This window comes from Rhipicephalus microplus, chromosome 1 (genome assembly GCF_043290135.1).
Source record: "Rhipicephalus microplus isolate Deutch F79 chromosome 1, USDA_Rmic, whole genome shotgun sequence".
Classification (NCBI taxonomy): Eukaryota; Metazoa; Arthropoda; class Arachnida; order Ixodida; family Ixodidae; genus Rhipicephalus; species Rhipicephalus microplus.
Window position 1 is genome coordinate 187,050,154 of NC_134700.1, and position 17,078 is coordinate 187,067,231.

Here is a 17,078-nt window from a genome sequence, read left to right on the forward strand (position 1 = left end):
AGCTGTTACCAGCCGACGTTAGTGGAAGTGGCCCATACAAATCGATGCCAACGCGCCCAAACGGCCTAGCAGGGCAAGATAGAGGTTGCAGACCTACCGGCGACGGGTGCGTTGAAGTTTTTCGGCGCTGACATTCTATGCAGGAGCGAACGAATTTCTGCACATAGCGGTACATGCCGCGCCAAAAGTACCGTTGGCGAATGCGCTGGTAAGTCTTCGATACCCCGGAGTGCGCACATTGCGGATCAGAATGAAAGAATTCGCATATGTCAGAGCGCAGACTGCGGGGTATGACTAGTAGCCACTGGCGGCCGTCACCATTGTAACTGCGTCGGTGGAGAAGGTCGTCGCGAACGGCGAAATGGTGGGCTTTACGACGCAATGCGCGAGTGGATGGAGTGGATGGATCAGTCAGCAAGTCTATCAGTGAGGCAATCCATTGATCCTTGCGCTGTTCAGTAGCGACGGCATGAATGCTAATAGAAGAAACGGCAAGATGAGACGCTGAGTCATGGGCATTGTCGTTAGGCAAGAGAGAGCGTGACAGGGCGTCGGCGTGAGCATGTTGCCTTCCGTTGCGGTACAGCACGCGGATGTCGTAGTCTTGCAGGCGAAGTGCCCACCGGGCGAGACGGCCTGAGGGATCTTTCAATGAAGACAACCAGCATAGTGCATGATGGTCGGTGACTACATCAAATGGGCGACCATACAAATAAGGTCGGAACTTGGTAAGAGCCCAGACGATTGCCAGACATTCTTTCTCAGTGACGGTGTAATTATTCGCGGCTTTTGTAAGCGTACGGCTTGCATACGCCATGAAATATTCCAGGAACCCTGGTTTGCGCTGCACAAGAACAGCGCCGAGACCGACACCACTGGCGTCCGTGTGTACCTCTGTAGGGGCAGTAGGGTCGTAGTGGCGGAGTATGGGAGGTGACGTCAAGAAACGACGGAGCATTGTGAATGCGTCGTCACACTGTGATGACCACGAATGGAGAGGCCCGTTACTACCGAGGAGCTTTGTCAGCGGCGATACGATGGACGCGAAGTTTCGGATGAAGCGCCGAAAGTAGGAACACAGTCCTATGAAACTGCACAGTTCCTTGACGGTTGTCGGCTTGGGGAACTCGGTCACTGCCCGAAGCTTGACTGGATCGGGGAGAATTCCGTCCTTCGACACGACGTAGCCGAGTATTGTCAGCTGCCGAGCTGCAAATCGGCACTTCTCTGGGTTCACTTGCAGACTGGCGTCACTCAGACGCGTTAAAACATGCCGCAAGCGTTGAAGATGCGTGGAGAAGTCTGGAGCGAAAACGACGACGCCATCGAGGTAGCAGAGACACGTGTGCCATTTCAGATCACGCAGAACGGTATCCATCATGCGCTCAAAGGTGGCGGGCGCATTGCACAGCCCAAACGGCATGACGTTGAATTCGTACAAGCCGTCGGGAGTGACGAAAGCGGTCTTCGGTCGAGCGTCCTCAGCCATAGGTACTTGCCAGTACCCTGAGCGCAATTCTAGAGATGAAAAGAATTCGGCTCCTTGCAGGCTGTCAATCGCGTCATCCACATGCGGTAGTGGGTACACGTCCTTACGAGTGATCTTGTTGAGGCGTCGGTAGTCCACACAGAACCGAACAGAGCCGTCCTTCTTTGCGACGAGAACGACAGGAGACGCCCAGGGTCTGTTAGAAGGTCGAATAACATCGCGGCGTAGCGTGTCGTCCACTTGCTCGTTGATTACACGGTGTTCTGTGGGAGATACGCAATATGGACGTTGCCGTAGTGGTGGTTGTGCGCCTGTGTCAATGCGATGCGTAACAGTGGATGTGCGGCCGAGCGAAGGTTGAGCGACATCGAAAGAAGAGCGGAATTCTTCCAACAGGGCCAGAAGCTGGGAGCGCTGGACCGGCGTAAGGTTGTCGGCAATGGAAGGACCGAATGCATCAGCGGATGATGAAACAGATGTAGAAACAGCACTAACCGTATTGGAACTTCGGCAGTGCGTGTCATCAGGTTGATCCATGACTTGTGCGTCTTCGATGGGTTCCACGCTGCCGAGACATTCCCCTCGCACCAACGTAACACTGTACGAGGATGAGTTCAGAACAAAAATAGTGGTGCTGCCGCGAGTGACTTGCACGGTCGCGAAAGGAACCAGAAAACCTTTTCTGGTGAAAACAGGATGAGATGGTGAGAGGAGTGCAGCGTTGTCGGAAAGACTTGCGCAGTAGACCGACACCGCCGCGGACGAGTTTGCAGGCACTTGCGTGTCGTCCCTGACAAATAACTTGCTTGCAGCAGATGGACTGTCGGCCGGCGTCAAAGAAGAGAGTGGTGTCAGCTCTATTTCTGCTGGTGCGCAATGAATGACGGCGTCGTGGCGGGAGAGAAAATCCCATCCTAGGATGACGTCGTGAGAGCATGAAGGAATTATGATGAATTCAACGGCATACATCACGTCCTGAATCATGAGGCGGGCTGTACACATCGCTGTAGGGTGAATGCTTTGGGCGCTGGCTGTACGGAGGGAGAGCCCGGAAAGTGGCGTTGTCACTTTGCGCAGTAATCGGCTAAGCTTAGCGTCCATGACGGATACGGCGGCTCCCGTATCTACAAGGGCAGATGCACGAACACCATCCACAAGCACGTCTATCACGTTCGATGGGCTTTCCTGAGGACTTCCGCAGTTCGACAGCGTCGCAGCCCTTGCCTCATGGACTGCGACGACTGGTTTTCCTGGTCACCCTCTAGTGAACGTGGCCGCATCGGCGACAGTGAGCGACGTCGTGGAGAATGTGAACGGCGGGTAGATGAAGCGGAACGGGACGACGGTGACGTAGGCGGCGGTTGGTCATAAAAGCGGCTCGATTGGCTGGGATAATTGGAGGCGACCTGCGGTCGCTGCACACGGTTGCAGTAGCGTGCTACGTGACCGATGCAACCACAAGCAAAGCAGATGGGGCGATTGTCCGCAGTGCGCCATCGGTTCGCGGGTCCCATCCATGTCGAAGAACGCGATGGGCGAGCCGGCTGCTGATATAACTGCATAGTGGGCGGCACACGGGGCACGTGGATGACGTCGGTATATGTAGGTGGCACAGTTTCTCCGAAGACCTGGGGTCTGGCGATGGTTTCGGTGTAACCAAGGGGACCAGTCACAGGAATCGATGGGGGTGGCCTGGCGACAACTTGGGCGTAACTGAGTGGTGTAGATACTGGAGGTGGCTTGTGGTATTCTGGAACGCCCTCCGCGATTTCCTGCTGAATGGCTCGGCGTAGGGGAGGCAGATGTGTGCTTGACGACTGTTCAGCACGTTGCGGGGAAGCAAAGGCCAGTAAAGAGACCTGGTGGGACCCTTCCTCACGCACGAATGACTTGATTTCAGCGAGCAAGGCGGTGTGGTCAGGAAGTGTTGACAAGGCCGAGAGATCAGCGTCACGTGAGGGTGGTCGACGGCTCATCGAGCGCTGCCGTCGCAGCTCCTCGTAACTTTGGCGTAGTGTAATGATTTCTGCCACAGTGCGAGGGTTCTTGGCCAGGAGCATTGTGAAGGCATCGTCGGCGATGCCTTTTAGAACATGGGTAATTCTGTCGGCCTCTGACATGCTCGCGTGCACTTTCTTGCACAAGTCAAGGATGTCCTCTATGTAACTTGTGAGGGACTCACCGGTCTGCTGTGCTCGTTCACGTAACCGCTGTTCGGCTTGCAGCTTACGAACAGCAGGACGGCCGAACACGTCGACGACGGCGGTTTTGAAAGCGGACCAAGTGGGGAAATCGGATGCTTGGTTGTTGTACCACATGCCGGCCACACCCACAAGGTATAAAACCAGGTTGCCGAGTTTACCTGCCTCGTCCCAATGATTGGGGACGCTGACGCGTTCGTACATAGCGAGCCAGTCCTCGACGTCAGTGCTATCCGCGCCGGTGAAGACAGGAGGGTCGCGGTGCGGGGGACACTGGAACATGGCGTCGGCGCAGGAGGAAGCGTTTGCTGTGCTGCGTCTTGGTGCTTGGTAGAAGGCACGGTGCGGGATCGAAGCTCCAGGGGCATCGAATGCTAACCGAAGGTGTTAGAAGGGCACAGCACTCTCCACCAAATTGTTGAGACGTTTATTGGCGGACACTTGTCGACGATGCTTGACAGCGACAGTCAATGCGGGTACCGACTTTCTGCACGAGCTGCTCTTCTTTTTGCTAAAAAAGGGCAACCCACTAGAAGGCGCTCAAGAGGACGACCCACTGTTTGAAGGCTTCGCCACAATATATATATATATATATATATATATATATATATATATATATATATATATATATAGATATATATATATACAGTAAATGCAAGGTAAAAAGCGGTAGAAGCGTCGGTACAGCAGCAGCAAGTGTTGGCCGGGTATACGGGCAGCGTCGCAGCAGGAACAATGCGGTCTTAGCTCGCGCCTTGCGCCCACGTGTCAATGTCGCTGCACTAGTGGGCATTCCTCTCCATTACATTTCGTCCCCCGTCGGAAAAAAAGCCATCCTGGACTCACGGAGAACAGAGTGCGAGCGGATCAAAGTAAGGTTTCAACGGCTGTACGTGAACGGCTTCACGACCCCGAAAGCGCTGGTCTGTGGATGGCGTAACGCGTTCGACAATGTAGTTAACAGGTGAAGTCTACGAGACAACGTGGTAGTTCCTCTGGTGTTTTGAAACAAGCTTCAAGGAAAAAGCAGTAGGGACAGCGGGAACGCAGAGTTACACAAGAGTGTCCGGAACAAAGTTAGGGTACGGCTGGTTATCGTCATTTCGAGATTTCAGTCTCCGTTCGTCGATGGTTGCAAACGACTGGACGAGCTGACGGCATTGCTCGGCACTGCGGGCAACTTCAGAAATAGGCGTAGACTAGGAGGAATCGGGGTGGTAGGTTAGATTGTTATCCAGTGTCGAGGAAGGGCCTCGGCCATAAAACAGGAAAAATTGCGAAAAGCCCGTAGTTGCCTGCGGGGTAGTGTTATATGCGTACGTCACAAAAGGCAAAATGGGGCCCCAATCAGAGCGGTCTAAGGCAACATACTTAGATATCATGTCCCCTAGGGTCTAGGGTACGGTTGAATCTTTCCGTCAAACCATTCGTCTGCGGATGGTAGGCGTTGGTAGTCCGTTGAACGATACGGCATTCGGCAAGGAGTGCGTTGAAGGCTTCAGAGAGGAATACACGTCCTCTGTCACTGAGAAGATCACCCGGTGCGCTGTCGCGGAAAATGAAGCTCCGCAGGAGAAAAGATGATACGTCGCGTGCTGTGGCAGCAGGCAAAGGGACTGTTTCTACGTATCGCGTCAAGTAGTCGACAGCGACAACGATTCAACGGTTTCCGGTAGCAGTGAATGGAAGAGGCCCATACTGATCAATTCCAACGCAGTCGAAAGGCCTGGTTGGGCAAGGAATTGGCTGGATTGTACCAGAGGTGTAATGAGGGAGAGCTTTGCGTCGTTGGCACTGCGGCATGACTGAATGTATTTGCGCACAAAGGTGTACATGCCTCGCCAATAACACTGGGAGGAAGGCCGAGCTTATGTTTTGAAGACGCCCGCATGTGCGCAGTGAGGATCAGCGTGCAAAGCTGAACATATTGCAGCACGAAGATGGCGAGGTATGACGAGTAACCAATTTCGGCGGTCGGACTTGTAATTCCTGCGATAAAGAAGGCCATTGCGGACCTAAAGGTGAGCCGCTTGACGGCGCAACGTTCGAGAAGATGGAGAAGTGAACGGGTCTGAAAGAAATCGCAGAAGAGCGCTGATCTAGTCATCCTTATGTTGCTCAGACGCCATGTGGCAGTTTTCTCGGAACGCAACCATTTCGTCCATGGCATATAGACATGCAGAGCTTTCGGAGAACACAGTGAACGTGATAGGGTGTCGGCATCAGTGTGACGTCGGCTAGACCTGTAGACAACACGCTTGTCGGACACTTGCAACCGCAAAGCCCAGCGAGCTAAACGGCCGGAGGGGTCCTTCAAAGTGGATAACCAACAAAGCGCATTGTGATCGGTGACTACGTCGCAGGGATGACCATATAGGTACGTTCTAAATATACCTAGAGCCCATATAATCGCCACACACTCCTTTTCTGTCACACCCAAGTTCTTCTCCGCTTTGGTGAGGGTACGGCTTGCGTATTCGACTACGTACTCCTGGAATCTCGATTTGCGCTGCGCCAGCACCGCGCCGAGTCCAGATGCGTTGGAAAATCTGGTGAAAATATAACCACATCACCCAAGTAGCACAGGCATGCTTTACACTTCAAGCCACGCAAAAGATTTTTCATCATCCGCTCGAATGTTGCGGGCGCGTTGCAAAGACCAAAAGGCATAACACAGAATTCGGAAAGGCCATCAGGTGTGACAAAGGCTGTCTTAGGCTGATCTTCAGGTGCCAGAGGGACTTGCCAGTAGCCACTTCGTAAGTCAATAGAAGAGAAGAACTCCGCACCTTAGAGAAAGTCAAGGGCATCGCCGATACTCGGTAAGGGGTAAACGTCCTTTAATCAATTTGTTAAGACGACGGTAGTCAACACATAAGTGAATTGGCCCGTCCTTCTCAACGAGAACGATTGGAAATGCCAAGGGGCTATTTGAAGGCTGGATGACGCCACGCTTTGCATGTCAGCTACTTGGTCATCGATAACCTGGCGCTCCACTGCCAACAGGTGATAGGGTCTTGGTGGTAGTGGTTGTAAGGAAGAGGAAAAAAGCACCTAATTTGTGTCTGCCTTCAGGCGACACGGCGCAGTGCCTTATAGGGGTGGGGGGAAGGAGGGATAAAAAGAATGGAAGGAAATAGATGAAGAAATAGAGAAGCAATCAACGGAAAAAAGAAGGAGATAGGAAAGTGGGGATCCGGTCGAAGCAGTCCAAGGGCGGGGCGCCACAATGCGAGAGCTGCACGGCGTCAGGAGACCGCGGAGGGCAAACCAGTCGGCGGGAGCTACGCTGGCATTGCAGATCGCGAGGGCACAACCGTCCAGCTTGAAATCCTACGAGCGAATCCATTTGATGCAATAGCGCAAAGCGCATTAGGGCCCGTGATAATGCGGTGACACACAGCTGACTTGCGGCCGAGGGGAGTATGCTGGCAGTCAAAGGAAGAACGGAACTTGTCCAGCAGTCGTAGAAGCTGAGCACGTTGCGAAATGGTTAACGTGTCGGCGATGGAGCTGCTAAGTACGTCAAGCCTAGTAGTCTGCGGCGAAAAGGCACAGGTCACTCCTGCAACTTCGTGTTCGGTGGAAGGACCAGTTGACGTTTCGATAATTGCAGAAGGGTCGACACTGTAAACACGACCGACGCACACACCCCGAAGTAGCATTACAGGACATGACAAGAGGTCCGAGATGAGCAGTCTGCTGACGCCGTCATGAAGTTCAAGAAGGGCATAAGGTAGCGGCGAACACTTGCGACGAACCAAAAGGGCAGATGTCATGAAAAGGGCACTCCACTCGGCGAGTGAGTTGCAAGACATCATGGTAAGAGCAAAAAAGTGCGGTGGTATGATGACGTGTTCAGCAACAAATAGTTTGTCCCCGGTTTCAAGAGCACCATATAACGGAGCATCACCAAACGCTTTAAATGCCACCTCAGCGCGAGAGCAGTCGATGACGGCCTTATTAGCGGAGAGAAAATCCCAGCCCAAAATGAGTTCATGGGAGCAGGAATCCAACACTAACAATTCAACGACATAAATGGGGCCATCAATCGCGATGCGAGCAGTACAGGCAGCGGCCGGTGTAACGTGATCTGCGCTGGCTGTACGATATACTTGTTAGTGGCGTCATAACTTTTTTGAGCAAGCGGCAGAGTCCAGCACTTATCACTGAAACTGCGGCACCAGTGTGGACAAGAGTGAGTGCAGCGATGCCGTCGACATTTACGTCCAGAACATTCGTTGGTGATGAAGGAGGCTTTGGTCTTTTCGCTGACGACGCAGTTCCTGCCTCTGGAACTGCGGCAATTAGTTTTCCCGCTCCGGCCATGAAGGACGACGACGCATCGGCGATGGCGAGCGGCGTCCAGGCGATAGCAAGCTTCGGTTAACAGGAGGGTGGTGGTCGGCGTACGATGACATCTGGTCAGGCGGCTGTTCTGTTCTGCTCTGTTTTAACTCTTTTGCTGTGGAGAGGTTGAGGTGCCTATTGCCTCGGCTACTCCATATCACAAAGTTCTGCAGCGAAAAATAAGATAATAATACAGAACGGTACCCAAAAATTAACAATACGGAAAAGAAAAAAAACATAATAAGCACACTGAAACCAGTTCAAATATCATACCAATACACAGTTTTCTCGGCGCAGCTCACAGTCATAAACTATTTACACGCACACACTATTCTACTGTCAGTATATACATGGCCACATTTTATATATACCCATGTCTGGCTGTCAGTCATAGGCGCTTGTCCAGTCCGGTCTTCACTAAAAGAGCCTGTGAACGAAGGGCGCGATGGCACATTAGAGGCAGGTTTGAAGCTTTGGTGGTAGCTCTGGTGGTAGACAGGGACACGCCGACGGCAGTATCGCGCTATGTGGTCAGGTAGCCCACGGGCAAAGCTTATTGGGCGATTGTCGAGTGTACGCCATTGTCCACTTCTCTGCACGAACCTTGGCTGAGCGAACCGAGGAGTCGGTCACAGCGGTACAGCTGATGTTAGTGACGCAAAAGTCTGTAGAGGTGGTCGAGCGGCCTCTTCAGCACAGCTTAGAGGTGCATTTACCTCGGCACAGGCAACAGGGCTCGGCAACGGTGAGGTGTCATGGGCAGATGGCAGAGCCACGCAAACTTGCTCCTGGATGACCTAGCGAAGAGAGAGAGAGAGAGATAAATAGAGAGGAAAGGCAGGGAGGTTAACTAAGCTTGGCTCGGTTGGCTACCCTACACTTAGGGTGGGGGAAAAGGGGAATAATAGAACGGAAAGAGACAGAAAAGAACAGGAGTAAGAAAGAGAAGCATAAATAGTCAGCTCGAGACTACACAGCACGGCCTCGCACAACAGTTGCGCAAGACCTAGCGAATGTTTGCTGGCAGAGGTGACGGCGGTTGGCCAGCTGTTGATAGCAGCGATAGCTAACGAGCGACCTCAGCACGAACAAACTACTTGATCTGCGATATCAGCCACTGAAGGTCAAAGGTGGTGGTCATGCTTGAGAAGGTGTCATCCGGGACGTTAGGGCGTCACGTGAGAAGACGCTGTCGTTGGAGCTCGTTGAAATTCTGACATAACTTGATGAGCTCAGAGGCAGTGACAGGGTTCTTCGAGAGCAGCATGTGAAAGGCTTCGTCGGAAATGCCTTTCATGATATGTCATACCTTGTCCGTTTCCGCCATCGTCGGGTCGACACGCCGGCAGAGGTCGAGGATATCCTAGATGTAGCTGGTGAATGTCTCACAAGTTTGTTGAAACCGGCTTCGTAGACGTTGTTCCGTGCTACACCAGGGCGTCCAAAAACATCTGAGATGCAGGTTTTGAAGGTCGTCCAAGTGGGAATAGCCGCCCCATGGTTCCTGTACCACTGCTTGGCAACATCCATTAAATAAAACATCACGGTACCAAGCTTCGTGGGATCGTCCCATTTTTTAGTAGCACTGGCTCATTCATAAGATTCGAGCCAATCCTCAACGTCTTTCTCGTCGGTGCCGCTGAAGATGTCGAGTTCACGCAAGAGCTGGGCACCGGGACAGCCCCTGCGTGGCGAAGCCAGTGGGGGTGTAAAGACAGCGTCGTCAGGCATGATGGGCGGCAGGTTTCGGCTACGCAGTTCCAGGACTGGGGAAAACCGCAGCATTCTCCACCAAAATATAATGTAAATGCAAGGTCAAAAGTGGTAGCAGCTTCGGTACAGAAACAGCAAGAGTATGCCGGGTATACGGGCCGCGCCGCAGCTGTTGTTGTTGTTGTTGTTATTGTTAATACGTCCTTCTTTCGTCTGCCCATAGAGGTTTTTTTTTCGAACGTGTTTGATACAGGAGTCTACCAAGTATTCTCTGTCACGTCGCTAAAATCCACACGGAGAGATAATATTGAAAAAAAATGTTCATTCTGACGTTGTGGTCCGTGACAATAGAAGCCATGTGCTTTACCTAATGCGCAACAACGTTCATGCATCAGGCTTCACAGACATGCGTGATCTCTTTCCCACTTTTTGCTCTTTACTGTGACCATGGTTAGTGCGCTGTTCACGCCATCAGGTAGAGGTAAAGTACTGCTTCATGCCACTAAGGAACGCCAAGCAGACGTGTTTCTAAAAGCTCATCGCGGCGGGAACTGACCCCTTTTCCCCGATTTCCTTTCTATTTCCTTTCAATAAGAATTGAATATTCCTTTGTTGCATAGAAAGATGACAGCGGCCAGCGGAACGCCTCTAGGCGATATTGATTGAAACTATGAGCTGTTCAACTCGCGTTCTTCAAGCATTGACGGGTAGTGTACCTATAGCCATAAATGTAGGCCACCCAAATGCTGCAGAGAACACAGCTTGTGATTTGTTTTTGCAAAAGATGACACCGTCCATATGCGCATATCGAATGCTAAACATCATGTGCCTGAAAGAGACGTGGGTGACGCTGAGTTCAGACGCGTTCGCAGCGGCTGTGTACGCCGATGGATTTTTGATAAGTCCAAGCCACCCTGGACTCTTTATTACCAGCGGGCCACCTCCGAAACTTTACCTGGATTTTTTGGACACAATTTATCTGGTAGGCCCATTTTCAACCCACCTAAAAGACTTCAATCTGAATCATCAGCAAGGCCTACGTTAGGCCTCACAAGACTTCACCAACAACGGCTGTGCTCCATGGACACTCGGTGCCTGCGGCGTCAGATTGCCGTTCGAAGCACTTATGGAGGCGGAGTTCATCTCCCTCAAAGAAGCCGCTGGTAGTGGGTGGATACAAGCCCACCGAAAATGAAATGCAGACACAGCGTCGACCACCCAGGTCATGTCGGCGAAGAGCAGGCAACAGGGCACCCTAGCCTACGCCAGGCCACTCAACCCGCTTAAAAAGCTCGCGGCAGCCAGCCGACTACCAGCGTGACTCGCTCTCTGCATTTCGTTCTGACCGGTTGTGCCCCCGGTATCTCCGACGACAGCTCACTTCTGACCAACTAGGCTCACCCTACGCCATCTTCTGACGCCGACAAGAGCTCTAGCCGAGTGGTGCCCCGTGCTCGGACCTCCTGCGACCGTGTCTATCTTTCCCCTCCTCTCTTTACTTCCATCGTTTTCTGTAGTTCGCTGTCCCTGCGTCTCGCTCTCTCCTTCCTCGCTCTCTTTTCACCTTTTAATCTTATCCATTTAACCCTATCCTTTCAATCCCCCCTTAACCCCCTCCCTTGTGAGCTATTGTTGAGGTGTCGCACTCTTATGCAGACTGGTACGGGGCTCGCTTTTCTCTTCTTTTCTCTTTAAGAATCACATAAGAATCACATAAGACTACCAGCGCTACCGAAGAATCACTTTCGCGTAGTCATCCGACCAGGCGGATGACTGAACGTACAAGCGTGCAGTCAACACAATATCTTTAACGCACTAGCCATGGCCACGCGTTTGTCGCCGCACGCCACAGAGGAAGATATAGTAGAGAGTTTCAGTACTGCGGAATGGTGCTACGTACGCATCACGCAAGCGCCTTGCGTTACGTGGCGTCCTTTGCCACCAATCGGCTTTTAGTACGCCGTAGTACCCGCGTACGTAATGAACGTGAAACGTGTTGCGCCATCTGGTATATCAAAATAAAAGCACGTGTTGTTGACAGCCAATGTGAGCCAATCCAAGTGTTATAGCCAAATTATGGCCATATTTTAAGCCACAGAGCTGGTCGGTGCTTGACTTCGATGCCGCCATTTTGCAAAACGAAGTCTCGCGCTGTCGCGAACTTGTTCGAGAGCGGCGCGATGACCTCATACGTACGCACGCACGCACCTCATGCGTGCGTACGTAGCGGCTGCGTACGTAACGCGATACGTGCGCGTTGCGGTCTGCGCATGCGCACTACGCAGAACGCAGCGTCCTTACGTACGCAACGCCGCCATGTACGCAGCGCACGCAATACTAAAACTCTCTAGTATGTGCTAACGCCATAAAAAAACATCTTCGTACTCAGCACTTTTCAAGAAAGCAATGCACTCGCCTACTGCAGTGTGAAAGAAATCATCCTCCCCGAGTGACAATACCCCGTCACTGCATACCTCGCGCCTCCAAGTAACACTTGCCGCGGGGTGATACGAGGTGTCGACGCCGACTTCACCAACGCCGACCTCGAGTGCATGCTAGGCACAGCACGCAACCCAAAGGTGCTTGGAGCCAGACGCATTAAGAACGCCACCATTTTTCGACGGCAATAAGGTACCAAAATACGTCTACTGTGGCCCCATCATACACAACTGCACACTTTATAAAAGACAAATAGACACCTGCCGAAACTGCGGCCACGTGGGTCACCACCAGGACGTCTGCCCGCACCGAACTGAAAAAGTGTGCGACCAATGCGGCGACGGAGACCCTGACCCAACCAACGTCTGTGCATCGCCCAAGTGTGCACTGTGCGGTGACGCTCATCTCACGGGCGACCAGACTGGCTCGAGCCGATACCAAGTACCCTACCTCACTCGACGTCGCAGGCAACTCCATCGTCGGCGCAACAAGCAACAGACGACTCAAAAAGCAACCACGGCACCTGGACCCAAGACTGGCCACAAGCCTACGACCACAGCAGTACCCCAGCCTGCCGACCTAACCCAGCTAAGCAGCTCACGGCCCCGGCCGCCTTCCAACCCACGTGGGCCGACAAGGTCACCGGCAAAGCTGAGACCCGCGCCCCTCTGCATTCAGAATCATTGCCACAGCCCGTAGTGGACAAAATTCAATTTCTCGAACGCTAGAATGCTAAGCGACGCAAAGAGCTCAATGAGATTAAGGTACCCGTACCCCTCGAGTCACGCAAGAACACAGAAAAGCCCGCCACTCCGGCTATGGTACGAGGAGAAATAAAAATGGCAGCATATCCATGGAGTGAATGATGGGGAGTGGGGCGAAGCATTCGTCCGTCCATTCGTTCTTGCTTCCGTCCGTTCCTGCGTACGTCTGTGTAACCGTCCATGCGTCCATCCACCCGTTCGTGCGTGCGTCTGTTCGTGCGTCCGTCCCTGCGTTCGTCCATGCATCCGCGCCTGCGTCCGTTCATGCGTCCATCCATGCATATGTCTGTGTGTCCGTTCGTCCATCTATTCAGCACTCCAAGTACCACCATCTCGCATCTTTTCATCATATATTTTCCATATAGAAGCACCACCTTCCAGCGGACATTTCAAGGACTAAACAGGAGGTGACACATGCACACTTTCTTACGGCTTGCGCTTCGGGTTTACTTCCCACCTTTATCCACCTCGAGTTCATGGTATATACTAGTTCGCTGTATTCATGGCTATGCAGCCCAACGCTCGCTAAACCTTTCTAAAACTAAGGAGGTTACACCCAGCGAGTATAACGTAGCAACCCTTTCTTGTCAGATCGTGCTCAATGTGCATGCCAATAGCTGCTAATGGGGATCGCAGCGTGCGCGTTACCTAAAAGCCGAATACTCCTGTCTCTCATTCCGCCTTAGCGGCCATTAACATGTGCATTGAGCACTATCTTTTATTGTTCAACAACGCACAGAAGAAATCTCTCACCGGAACCACCTTGGAGGTCAAAATCGTAAGGACCGCTATTTCGAGCATGTGCCACTGGTGGTTATGTACTACAAGGGACGCACAAGACACGCCATAAGGAGCTTCGCCCGTAAAACGTCGCGCAGCTCCCGAGCAGGCCGATGAATAGCCTCTAACGATGTCGAGCATAATGGCTCACATGACAGCCTTGTTAGAGCCGTTCCGCTTCGATATATTGGTTGAGTTGAACCCCATAGAAATGCAGAGCAACGAATTCTCCGCACATCTCGAAAATCTAGAAGCCCGCATCACAAGATACAGCGATGGCAAATAAACCAGCAGTAAACATGGGTACCTCAAGCAATACAACCATCTGGCAATGGAATTGTCTTAGCTTCCCTAAAAGGAAGGAGTCCATGCAACAATTACTTCACTCTACAGCTCCTCGTCCTTCAGAAAACGCTCACTGATAATCTTGCACTGCGGGGTTCCCAGGTTGAGCACGCTTTTCAGAAGGCTAAACGGGTGATCGCCACATTTATATAAAAAAACTTAGTTTACCTCAAACATAAAGTTCACCGTTATCTCAAGGTAGAACACATCTTGATTGAACTTATACCAAATTTGCATCTTAAGCAATTGGTATTCATCCTAAACGTTTACAGCTCACCAGATGACCAAAAAAAACTTTCAAAACACTCTTGCAGAAAACGAATAAGATAGTTGCGGACCAACCCCTCCTGATTGCTGGAGACTTCAATGCTCCCAATCTAGGCTGGGGATCCGGTTACGTACAGGCTAAAGGAAAAGTACTGGTGGCGCAGATAGCGCACTACTGCCCAACGCTCATCACGGACCATTCATTCTCTACTCGCACAGGGACGTCATCTTCTACAGACACAACGGCTGACTTGGCCCTCACGAGAAATGCTCGGAACACCACATGGCTTAACACCCGAATGAACCTAAGTAGAGATCACTACAGGTATAGCATCACCTTGGCGTTTCTACTCCCACACCTCATAAATTCAACTCTATGTTAAGACATGGGACACCAAGGCAGTCCTAGCACTAGACCTCGAAAAGGCATTTGAAAATTTTAAACACACACATATCCTATGGTCCATAATCGAGGCAGGCCTCGGCACCCGCTTTTACAAATACATACGCTCCTTGTTGAGAGACCAGAAAGCAACCATTCGACTTGGATCATTAGGCTCCAAGATGTATGAACTAGGCCCAAGAAGCAGCCCACAAGGGGCTGTCTTCACCCAATTTTTATGCAATCTTGCCTTGATGCACTCTCACGTGAACGCGGCATGGTCGACAGCCATGCTTTCTACGCAGATGACATCACTGTCTGTCACAGAACGAGCGCTAAAAAAGAGCGCGCCGCCAAATCCCTGCGACAGCCGGGCGGCAGAAACGCCGCGAGGTAAAAAGAAAAAAAAAAGAAAGCAAACATCCAGGGCTCCCGGGCGCGCGCTCTCCCCGCAGAAGCACGGCTTCGCAGACGATCCTCCTCACCCCACCTCGGCGGCCCAGCAAGCCCGCGATTTTTCCAGAACGAAGGGGGCGGGGCCATACCGAGTTGACTCACCGGCCGGAGAGGGCATTCCAACTGTCTCGCCCTCTTCCCAGCTTTCGCCGCGTATCGCGCCGACGAAATGACCAGAAATTTCTGGAAGGTGGCGCGGAAGGTATTTAATCGAGCGGCCGAGACGACAGAACAGGAGAAGACGGAACGTTAGCGCCGGAGCGCGTAGGAATTCCGCCGTGTAGTCGGCGAAGGTTCTGCCCGTAGTGACAGAACAGGAGGAGACGGAAGTGAGCGCCAGAGTGCGTAGAGAGTCCGCCGTGTAGTCGGCGAAGTTTTGGTCCGTAGGGACGGCTCGAGCTACAGGCAAGAGCGTGGGTTTACCGCTATCGAGCGAAGACGCGGGCAACCGCTGCGAGTGTGAAGCCGTCGTGTTCCGGCGAAGAAGTTGAAGTTGGAAGAGTGGCCAATTGAAGACGGGAGGTTTCCTGGAAGAGAAACTTCGAGAACTACGGAACGACAACAACGCTGGACTTTGAGTGAGTGATTCTCGGAAGAGTATCATTCAGACTTTTGCTCCAAGGACTTTGGACTGAATAGGTTTTCTATCTCTTTAGTCCTTAATTGTCTTGGTTGTTCAATGCATGTGACTGCATTGTAGTGCGTATTGTTGTCTGTGTCAGTTGTTTTGAGTGTGGCTGATTGTACTGTGTAGTACGTTGTCTGATTGGTGACGTATTGTGTGTAACTATTGTGGAGTGTGCATTTTTGTGTATTATTTTCGATCTGCCATTATTGAGAATATAATTTGTTTGTTTATCAACTCTCGGCTCTGACTTGTTCTTTGGGCCACAGCCGGCGTCCGCTGGCGCACCAATAAGGACCACTTCTAAATTGTCCACGCTTTCGTGGTGCGGTTCGGGAGGCCGATACTTCGGCTCTTGGAATTAGCCCGGCGATCGCCTCCCTAATAAACGGGACAGGTGTGACAATTAATCTGGCGTCCGCGATACAGGACCTTTTGGTGCACAGTGTGTCCAAAGTAGTGAGAAAGAGCCTCGAGTTGTTGATACTGCTATCGGAACGATTTTGTGTGTTGTGCAGTGTTCTCGTTAACGAGTGCAGGGGAGTGCTCCGATAGACTGATCTAGGCAGATACTTTTTGCACGCGGCAAGGTTTTAGTTGCGAGTTGCGAGACACAATGGATCTCGAAAAGTTAGTTGCTCTTGGTGAAAAGATGGGTCTTTCTGGCGCCGAACTACGGAAGTGGGTCACCCAGAAGGAAAAAGAAGAAAAAGAGAGAGCCAAAGAAGAAAAAGCAGCCGAGCTGGAAAAAGAGAGGTTGGCGGTCGAAAGAGCCAAAGCGGAAAAAGAAGCTGAGGTGGAGAGAGAGAGGTTGGCGGCAGAGAGGGCCAAGGAAGAAAAGGCAGCTGAGTTGGAGAGAGAAAGGCTGGCCGCTGAAAGGGCGAGAGAAGAAAGAGAAGCAAAGGAGCGACAGCTGAAAGAAGAAAGAGAGGCAAAAGAGCGACAGCTGAAGGAAGAAAGAGAGCAGCAATTGAAGTTGGAGCTGGAGAGAGAAAAGTTGGCAGCCGAAAGGGCGAGAGAAGAAAGAGAAGCGAGGGAGCGCCAGCTGAAAGAAGAAAGAGAAGCGGAGATGGCTGAAAGGGAACGGCAGCGGCAGCACGAAATTGAACTCGAGCGGCTCCGTTTGCAACAGCGAAGCGAAACTCCCGTCCAAGCTAGAGTTGAAAGCAGCGAAAGGGAAGATCACGGCTTCCGCTTGAACCCAAGCAAGCTGCTCGTAGCGTTTGATGAAAGGAAGGACGACCTAGACGCGTACCTCCACCGATTT